We start from the raw sequence: 10,557 nt of genomic DNA, 5'->3' as shown, positions 1-10,557 counted from the left end.
GATATGGCTGTCATCCTTTCTCCATCCTGGGAACTTAGTGTTTCAGGAAGGTAGCAGTCCTAGTGTTGGCTACTGCTCCTCTCCCAAGGAGCTCAGATGGCTTAGACAGCAAGCAGTCACAGCTGTGGTAATGGCCGCCCCTCCACCCAGGAACTTGGCAGGCTTAAGCAGATTCTAGTTTAGTGGCTGTTGAGAATCTGCATGAGTCTGTGGTTTGAATCCCGGGCTCTGGTGGTATGGGCTTGAGTGGGATCTTTCTATCCATAGGTTGGACAGTTCTGTGAAAAAAGCATGTTTTCCCAGGCTGGGTAGCATGCTCACTCACCGCTTCCCTTGACTGGGGGATGTGGGCTTCACTGGCCCATGTGGCTCTCGGGTGAGCCACCATACCATACTACTCTTCCTTCTTCTTCTTGGGTCATGCCAACCACCTAGTCAGTCTTGATGACAGAACTGGACACCTTAGTTGCCAGTGCAGGATTCACAGAGTGTTTTGGTTCTTTTCAATGGAAGCCTCTGATCGTCACTGCTTCTTTCAGCCATCTTGGCCCCACCCCTTAGTGCCATGTTTCTTATATAGCCTGCAGGATCATGAGGCAAATAAGTCTGTCTTTATAGATTACACAGACTCAGGTATTCCTCTATAGCAACACAAACAGACTAATATAGCATATATATTTTGTATTTTTGCTTTTATATGATAATTTTCCAAAGGGAAATTTGTGACTCAAAAAGAATTTGTGATTAAGGACTTCCCAGCCAAGATGGTAGACAGGAGGGAGCACTAGCATGCATCTCCCACTTGGATGATCAGAATAGTTTGTGGAGGTTCACACTTTGACCTTTTGTTCCATAAACCACCAAAGTAACATTCCAGGAAAACCAAAAGACTTCACAGATCCTTTGAAAGAAGCAGTACTCCACTGCAAATTTCATAATACGGTGAAAAACTGACTTCCCAAAGTGTGAGAGGGGAAGAACCTTCCTCCAAACACACAACCCCGCTGGGGAATCTGAAAATCAAGATAACAGGAGAAGGCTTTAACCTTACCTGGAGCTGTAATGGATTTAGGAAAAAATGCAAAATATAAAAGTAGAAGCAGAGGTGGGAAGAGCCTTGTAGGCATTTCCATTCTCCAGCTTGAGCCCAGGGAAACCATTCCTGACTATATTTCAGAGGGTCCTATGGGGAAGGCAGCCAGCAAAATTGCAGAACAGTAACATGGTAAAGTAAGCTTACAACTGAATTTTGTAATAGTTCTGAGTGGGCATGAACTTCCTTAAACAGAATCTGGGGGTGGGGGGTGGACATGAATGGCAGCAAATATGAGAGCAGGCATGGGATGTACAGCATTGTGAGCAGAGAGAGAGGGATGTGGCCTGAAAGCCATGCTTGCTTTATCATTGGGGATGTTTATGGCCTGGGGCAGATCTGAGTTCTGTGCACAGGCTGCCTGGATTTAAACTTGGTGCTGTTAGTGGGGCACTGCTGAAGTGAAACTGGCCTCACCAACTGCATGGAATGAGTGAGGCCTTTCACTACCAGCTATCCTCAACTGCCCTGGCAAACTCTACTGCACAGCAGAGGCAACCATACTCCCTTCTGGATAATAATCCCATTGGCCTGAGAACCATTCTTCGCCATTTCTCCCAGTGTCCATGGCAAGCCCTGCCCAAGGAGAGTCTGAGCTCACACCCACCTAACCCTGCGCCAACCTGATGGTATTTCTCTACCTGCCCTGGTAGCCTAACACAAGAGACATAAACACTTGGAACCTTATGGCCCCACATATCACCTGAGAAATTAGAATACTTTCACTGAACAACTTACAGCAAACTTATATCCCACTACTACTACCCCAGCAGATGGTCTCTTGATAACATTACCTTCTAACTGAGGGCCAACCAACTTGGGCCATTAGAGCAACTCTTGGCAGAATAACACTATTCACAGGAGAGAGAAAATAACAGTTAACAACACTTTCTGCAACACCCTGGCTAACCAGAGGTCCTGAATCTGTCCAAATGACAACTTCACTGCTAGCATAACCAGTATTTGAGGAACACATCTCACTAAACCTATCTACAGCCAAGGAATCTCAGAGTAGACATCCCTCCTCTGCTACTTCCACCAGAGCAGGTGCTGGTACTCATGGCTGGAAGACCTGAAGAGTGGTCACATCAATGGACTCTGCAGACATTCCCCAGCACCAGCCCACAGCTTGGTAGCCTTGCTGGGTGGCTAGACTCAGAAGAGCTATAACAATCACTGCAGTCTGGCTCTCAGGAAGCCTTATTTTTAAGGGAAATAGAAGACCACCACATCAGAGGATCATTTTAGGGGACAAAATAATCTGAACAACAGGCTTTAAGTTCCAGATTTTTCTGCTGGTGAGAAGTTTCTCACAGCAGAGACACAATTGCAGTGCTGGGCACAGTAGGGAAAGTCTGCACCTCTACCCCAACAGGCAGGCTGCCTCTGTGATCACGAAGGACCTTGGAGAAGGGGTCCTTGTTTCCCCCTAGCACTCTACCACAGAAATAGCAGGGGCTTTTTTTCACAGGAATGCACTGTGGAGGCACCTATAGACAGTGTTTCTGGAAAACTCTGGGATGAGCGCATCCACCCTCATCAAGTCTGTGACCTTGGCCAACAATTGGGCCTTACATATACTCACTTGCCTTAGCCACAACTGATGCCTACCCAGGGATACATCCGTTTTTGGCCTGAAGCCTAAGTTATCAACTCAGTTAGTCGAATACCAGGGAAAATTAAATAAATAAATAAATAAATAAAGTATACACCATGAGAGAATGAAACAAGCTTCAAAATATCCCAGCCATTTCAACACCATAGGAGACAGTGAACTCACCCACACACCAACAGCGTAACTACTACAACCAGTATTGAGGAAAGATAGCGCACAAAGACTCCCTAAAACTAAGGAACTCAGAAAAAATAAATTAAAAAAACACAGTCCAATCAAAAATGAATTCAAGAGCAATCTGAAGAAAAAGTCTACACAAAAAGAAGAAACTAGAAAAGTAATTTTGGTAATATGACAAAACAGGGTTCTATAGCACCTTAAAAGATCACACTAGCTCCCCAGAAATGGATACAAAGCAAGAAGAAGTCTCTGAGTTACCAGACAAAAAATTAAAAAGGTTGATTATTAAGCTTCTCAAGAAGATATCAGAGAAAGGAGAAAACCAAATTAAAGAAGTTAAAAAATTAAGGACATGGATTAATATTGTTATGCATGTGTTTGATCCTTTTGTTATGATGCTAGCTGGTTATTTTGGTCATTAGTTGATGCAGTTTCTTCATAGTGTTGATCATCTTTACAATTTGGTATGTTTTTGCAGTGGCTGGTACCGGCTTTTCCTTTCCATATTTTGTGCTTTCTTCAGGAGCTCCTGCGGGCAGGCCTGGAAGTGACAACATCTCTCAGCATTTGCTTCTCTTTAAAGGATTTTCTTCTTCCTTCAATTATGAAGTTCAGTTTGGCTGAATATGAATTTCTGGGTTGAAAATTCTTTTCTTTAAGAATGTTGAATTTTGACCCCACTCTCTTCTGGCTTGTAGGGCGTCCGCAGAGAGATCTGCTTTTTACCTGATGGACTTCCCTTTGTGGGTAATCCGACCTTTCTGTCTGGCTGCCCTTTTTTCCTTCATTTCAACCTTGGTGAATCTGATGATTATGTGTCTTGGGGTTACTCTTCTTGAGGAATCTATTTGTGGTGTTCGCTGTATTTCCTGAATTTGAATGTTGACCTGTCTGGCAAGGTTGGTGACATTCTCCTGGATAATATCCTGAAGAGTGTTTTCCAACTTGGTTCCATTCTGCCTGTCACTTTCAGGTACACCAGTCAAATGTAGGTTTGGTCTTTTCACATAGTCCCATATTTCTTGGATGCTTTGTTTGTTTATTTTCATTCTTTTTTTTTCTCTAATCATGTCTTCATGCTTTATTTCATTAAGTTGATCTTCAATCTCTGATGTCCTTTTTTCCACGTGATTGATTCGGCTATTGATACTTGTGTATGCTTGATGAAGTTCTCATGCTGTGTTTTTCAGCTCCATCAGGTCATTTATGTTCTCTAAACTGGTTGTTTTAGTTAGCAATTTTTCTAACCTTCTTTCAAAGTTCTTAGCTTTCTTGCAGTAGGTTAGAACATGCTCCTTGAGCTCAGAGGAGTTTGTTATTACCCAACTTCTGAAGCCTCCTTTTGCCAATTCATCAAACTCATTCTCTGTCCAGTTTTGTTCCCTTGCTGACAAGGAGTTGTGATCCTTTGGAGGAGAAGAGCCATTCTAATTTTTGGAATTTTCAGTCTTTTTGCACTGTTTTTTTCTTTTCTCATCTTTGTGGATTTATCTACCTATGGTTTTTTATATTGGTGACCTTCAGATGGGGCTTTTGTGTGGATGTCCTTTTTGTTGATGTTGATGCTATTCCTTCCTGTTTGTTAGTTTTTCTTCTAACAGTCAGACTCCTCTGCTGCAGGTCTGCTGAAGTTTGCTGGAGGTCCACTCCAGACTCTGTTTGCCTGGGTATCACCACCAGAGGCTGCAGATTGGCAAAGATTGCTACCTATTCTTTTCTCTGGAAGCTTCGTCCCAGAGGGTCACTTGCCAGATGCCAGCCGGAGTTGTCCTGTATGAGGTGTCTGTCAACCCCTGCTGGGAGGTATCTCCCAGTCAGTAGGCACGGGGGTCAGGGACCCACTTGAGGAGGCAGTCTGTCCCTTAGCAGAGCTTGAGTGCTCTGCTGAGAGATCTGCTGCTCTCATCAGAGTTGGCAGGCAGGAATGTTTAAGGATGCTGAAGCTGCGCCCACAGCTGCCCCTTCCCCCAGGTACTCTGTCCCAGAGAGTTGGGAGTTTTAGCTATAAGTCCCTGACTCAAGCTGCTGCCTTTCTTTCAGAGATGCCCTGCCTGGAGAGGAGGGACCTTGAGAGGCAGTGTGGCTTCAGCAGCTTTGCCAAACTGTGATGGGCTCTGCCCAGTTCAAACTTCCCAGAAGCTTTGTTTACACTGTGAGGGGAAAACCACCTACTCAAGCCTCAGTAATGGCAGATGCCCCTCTCCCCACCAAGCTTGAGTGTCCCAGGTTGACTTCAGACTGCTCTGCTGGCAACGAGAATTTCACTCCTGTGGATCTTAGCTTGCTGGGCTTTGTTTGGGTGGGATCCACTGACCTAGACCAAGTGGCTCTCTGGCTTCAGCCCCCTTTCCAGGGGAGTGAATGGTTCTGTCTCGCTGACATTCCAGGTTACCACTGGGGTATGAAGAAAAACTCCTGCAGCTAGCTCGGTGTCTGGCAAATTGGCCACCCAGTTTTGTGCTTGAAACCCAGGGACCTGGTGATGTAGGCACCTGAGGGAATCTCCTGGACTTTGGGTTGTGAAGTATGTGGGAAAAGTGTAGTATTTGTGCTGGAATGTACAGTTCCTCACAGCACAGTCCCTCACACCTTCCCTTGACTAGGGGAGGGAGTTTCCCAACCCCTTGTGCTTCCTGAGTGAGGCAACGCCCCACCCTGCTTCAGTGAGCCAATTTCTTAATACTGAGTCAATCTCTCTCTCTTCCTTTCCCTCTTTACCTCCCTTTTTTCTTCTCTCCCTCCATTCCTCCTTTTCTTTTTCTCTCTACCCCCCTGCTTGCTCTCCTCTCTCTCTCTCTGGGTCAGTCTCTTTGTTCTGTTTTTCTGGAGAGCCCTGACTGGTACGAATACTGAAAGAGAGAAACTCTGTCTAAATTGTATACTTACCAAAAATATTTCCTTCAAAAAATGAAGGCGAAACATTTTTTTAGACCTTAAAAGGTAAAAGAATTCTTCATCAGCAGATGTACATTACAAAAATGTTAAAAGAAGTTTCTTAAGCAGAAGGAAACTGATACTAGGGAAAAATATATCTACACCAAGGAATGATGGATCTCATAAATGAGCTGATTAGGTAAACATATAAGGTAATTTAAATTAAATCAATTTAAATATTTATTAACTGTAGTTTCTGATCTCTGCCAGAAGATATAGAGATGAGGAATGAGCGTTACTTTTATCTGTATAACAAAAATGCTAGACGATATAGAAATTAGCAACTTTTATTGAACCTATTCGAGAACTTATATCAAATGCAGACATCTAAAAACCTGGAGAGAGGTGTCTGCAGGGAACAAAACAGGATAATTTTTTACTAAAAGTAGATACCACTGAAAACCATATAAGATATAGGAAGGTTAAATATTTTGTTAGAAATATTTAGCCAACTGCTAAACACTGATTGTGGGCTAGCATGAGAAAATAAAGCCTGTTTTCAGGCATAAGTGGTTTTCCATAACTTTTTAGGCCTCTTCTCCAGGAACCCCATTCAGAAGACTGAGGAAGATACTAAGAAAACTCTTTCATTTCTTGCTGGAGGAAAAGAACAATAGCCACTGCAAAAATCCACCCAGACTAATATATCTTTACTGTCTGTACTAAAGAAAATACCTTATCTGCACAGGAGTACACTGGGAAAATTTCATTGCACCTGTGTAAGAAGAATGGAGATCATTGGGTCATGTATGGTGGCTCATGCCTGTAATCCCAGCACTTTGGGAGGCCAAGGCGGATGGATCATCTGAGGTCGGGAGTTGGAGACCAGCCTGACCAACATGGAGAAACCCCATCTCTACTGAAAATACAAAATTAGCTGGACATGGTGGCGCATGCCTGTAATCCCAGCTATTCAGGAGGCTGAGACAGGGGAATTGCTTGAACCTGGGAGGCAGAGGTTGCAGTGAGCTGAGATTGCCCCATTGCACTCCAGCCTGGGCAACAAGAGCGTAACTCCATCTCAAAAAAGATAAATAAATAAAATAAACAATGAAAATAAGAATAGAGATCATCTCCAAATCTGCACCCATACTCATCTCCCTGGAAGCTTCTCCATTTGGAGGAGGGATAGTAATACTTGTGAAGAACACACCTTAAAATGAAAGTTCAAAATACTTGCTTAAGACTGAGGTTTTAAAAGAACATCAGAGAATGGCCACTTTTCTTCCTCTACCTAATCAGGCTGACAAACCTTGAATAAATATTATAGTGGAATACAGCTGGAGAAATGGCAAGAGACTAGCTCTCTATGGGAAGCAAAACAAAAGAAAAATCCAAAGCCAAGTAGAGAAACAAAAACAAGGTATCACTAGAGGATTTTGAAATCTCTCATGCCCATGACAACAACAAACTGAAACTCTGATAACCATAGCAACAAATTCCAACTCTGGTAACCATAGCAACCATAGCAACTAGGCAAATTTCAATCCTAGTCCAACTTCTGATTAGATCAACACAAACCCCCACATTAAAGGCACAGCAGAAGGAAAATCATGCTAATCTTGAAGTACATTTTTAAAATGAAATTATATGTACTATCTTATAAATAGTGACCTTTCAACAACAACAAAATTATGTTGCATGCCAAAAAACATGAAATAAGCACAATCTGAAGAGACAAAGAATCTTTCTAAAGCAGACTCAGATATCACATGGCTGTTGAAACTATCATTAAAACATTTTAAACAACTGCAATTAACATGTATAATCACTGGTTCTCAAAAGCAGGTAATTTTGCCCACAGAAAATATTTGGCAACATCTAGACACATTTATCATTGCCTTAACGGGAGATGTGTTACTAGCATCTAGTGGGTAGGGGCCAAGGATGAGGCTAAACATCCTACAAGGTGCAGGACAGCATTTTATTTATTCATTCTTACAGTTTTCATTTTTTGCTGAAAGTACAGGTATAATCTTGCTTGTCATCTACTTTTACCATTAGAGCATTTAACACAGGAGTTCCAAACTTTGGCATAATTGATATTTTCAGGCAGATAATTCTGTTGTAAAAATAAAATGGATATGTTAATATGACTGTAGTAATCATTTCATGATGTATATGTATAACGAAACAACACCTTAAATTTATACAATAAAAAAGAAAGAATAATATGACAATGCCAGAAATAAAATTCACAATAGGAAAGTCTTGGGGGAGGGTTGTGATGTACATCCAGTGAGTAGCTAGTGGTCCCAGGTGCTGCTGGTTTGTGTGCTCTGAGGGAGAGTCTGAGCCACATGCTGCTGCCAGAGGAGCCCCGCAGGCCAGTGTAAGCATTAATAATGTCTCTCATCTTTGAGTGAATCTACCATGGCTTCAGATTGTGATCTAGTTTCTAAGACTCTACAAGAAATATAGAAAATTTGTATTCTTGGGTTTGGACAACGCAGGCAAAACCACTCTTTTTCACATGCTCAAAGGTGACAGATTGGGACAACACATTCCAACACTACATCTGACATGACAAGGGCTAACAATTGCTGGAATGACTTTTACAACTTTTAATCTTGGTGGGCACGAGCAAGCACGTCGGTTTGGAAAAATTATTTCCCAGCAATTAATGGGATTTTCCTTCTGGTGGATTGTGTGGATCATTCTTGCCTTGTGGAATTCAAATTTGAACTTAAAGCTTTAAAAGACTGATGAAACAGTATACAATGTGCCAATTCGTATTTTGGGAAACAAAATTGACAGAACAGATGAACTCAAGGAAGAAAAACTCTGTGAGATATCTAGGCTTTATAGACAGACCACAGGCAAGGAGAATGTGACCCTGAAGAATTTGAATGCTTGCCCCATAGAAGTGCCTGTGTGCAGTGTGCTCAAGAGGCAAGATTATGGCGAATGTTTCCACTGGTTCTCCCAGTATATTGACTGACGTCGGGACACTGAAAATAAAAGAGTTTTGCTTCTCTGGACTGATCCTAATCACAGCTTCCTCATGAAATTTTCTACTAGAACAAGGAAAGCTCTCCAACCATGTCTGCTATTGAGAGGCCATGAGTATCTGTCCAGTCTCTCATTGCCCACTGGTGACATGTGCTCTTTTCCACACTGTTGAAAGGTAATGTTGCCCCATGTGCTGGTACAGGTTTGTATCCTGGGACTTGGAAGCGGTCAGAATTTGCTGGGTAAAGCTGTGTGCCATCATGGGGCACCTGAAAAGAAAAACACATCTCGCCACTATGATCGATTTCAAAAGAAACTGATTCTATTTTTTAAAGAAAATGTTGTTAATATAATTGGTATCCCTCCTAACTTTTCAATTTCATAATTTACTTGGTCCAAAGTGTTCTATTATTTTTTAAACTAATGAATAATATTTAGATACTTCGTAAAATTATGAACAGATACATATTGGAGGTCAGAGCTCATTTGGAACTTACCGCTGCTGAGTTAGCAGGTTGCGGTGAGAAGCTCCCCTGAGCTCACCTGTCTATATAACTGCCTTGTAGTAGGTGGCATTACCTTGTGCACAGAGAACCAGAAAAGGGGCAAAACCCTGGCCTTGCAGTTGTCGCAGGCTTCAACTGTAGCAAACTAGAGTCGTTCATTATCAAGAAATGTGTAGCAGATTATTCACTGTGGAGTAGTTAATTATAGAGGGTGTTATTGGTGTTATTATTTTTACTTATAAAGTTACAGATTTCAGCCAGTCTGCTTTTGCATAATACTTTCATGAGATTTTATTCCTCTCTATAGTACTTTGCTTTTCCATTTTCAGTTATAAAAAGTGAATTTCACCTGATAAAAGAGTTAAGAACATCTCTCATGTTGTCACATACTCCAGGTGTGTCTCGGTAACATTTACACAGATTTTAGGAGGAATTTTTTAATAGGAAGACACAGGACAAAGTTAAGAGCTCAAGGGCTCTCAATTCTATGAGTTGAGACTTAAAAATCTGGTATTGTAGCACTTGTTTGGATCTAGAAAAAATTTTAGTTAGTGGGCTTTAAAACTTCCATTTGCAGAATTTGGTCTCTATTGGGCTGTTCCTGAGCTCTTTTTCTTACGTCTATTCTCTTTAGATATCTATGTTTTGATGTTTAATGACAAGGTTAATATATATAGATTTTGGGGGTTTGTTTGTTTGTTTTTGTATGAAATTGGCTTTTTCCTTTCCAGAAATAAGCTGGGGAAAACACTAACCAAAAAACTTTCTGCATAGCTGTTTTCTTGGAGACAGCATCACCTATAGGCAGTAAAGACTCATTGTAAAAGCATGAGCATCCCTACTAGAGTAATGAGGATTAATTTTATAGCATTCAATTTTCTTAGTACCAAGTGTGAAATTGGATTTTTATAATCTTAACCTATATTCTAATCTTGCAGTAAAATATGAGATGATAGTATCTTCTAGGAAAAGATAGAATATAGGAGATGAAATGCTGGAAAGATATCTTTATTCTAATGTGAGGGTAGAAAAAGTATGATCAACATGTTACTGGGGTGAGAGAGTAATGTTCTTTAGTTGGAGTTCTCATTCTTAGTCTTCAGTACCTATTTGTTGGGAAATAATACTTCTTTTCACTACCAGGTGCCAAATGCAGAGACCCAGTGAAGTGCATCCCTGGGAAGTACATACATTTTATTTATTAGCAAGCATAGCTGTATTAATAAAAAAATCTTTGGTTTGCAAAGGGGTAAAGCCATAGGTAAACAAATTTAGCT

At 41.4% G+C, this 10,557-nt stretch overlaps 1 pseudogene; it reads left to right on the top strand.

Annotated features, from left to right (window-relative positions):
- The first annotated feature begins 8,167 nt into the window (after positions 1-8,167).
- LOC105533331 lies at positions 8,168-8,763 on the top strand (annotated as a pseudogene).
- Positions 8,764-10,557: the final 1,794 nt, after the last annotated feature.

This window comes from Mandrillus leucophaeus, unplaced genomic scaffold, assembly GCF_000951045.1.
Source record: "Mandrillus leucophaeus isolate KB7577 unplaced genomic scaffold, Mleu.le_1.0 Scaffold1242, whole genome shotgun sequence".
Taxonomy (NCBI): domain Eukaryota; kingdom Metazoa; phylum Chordata; class Mammalia; order Primates; family Cercopithecidae; genus Mandrillus; species Mandrillus leucophaeus.
The sequence above is the reverse complement of the archived record's forward strand: the minus strand, read 5'-3'. Positions and strand labels throughout refer to the sequence as shown.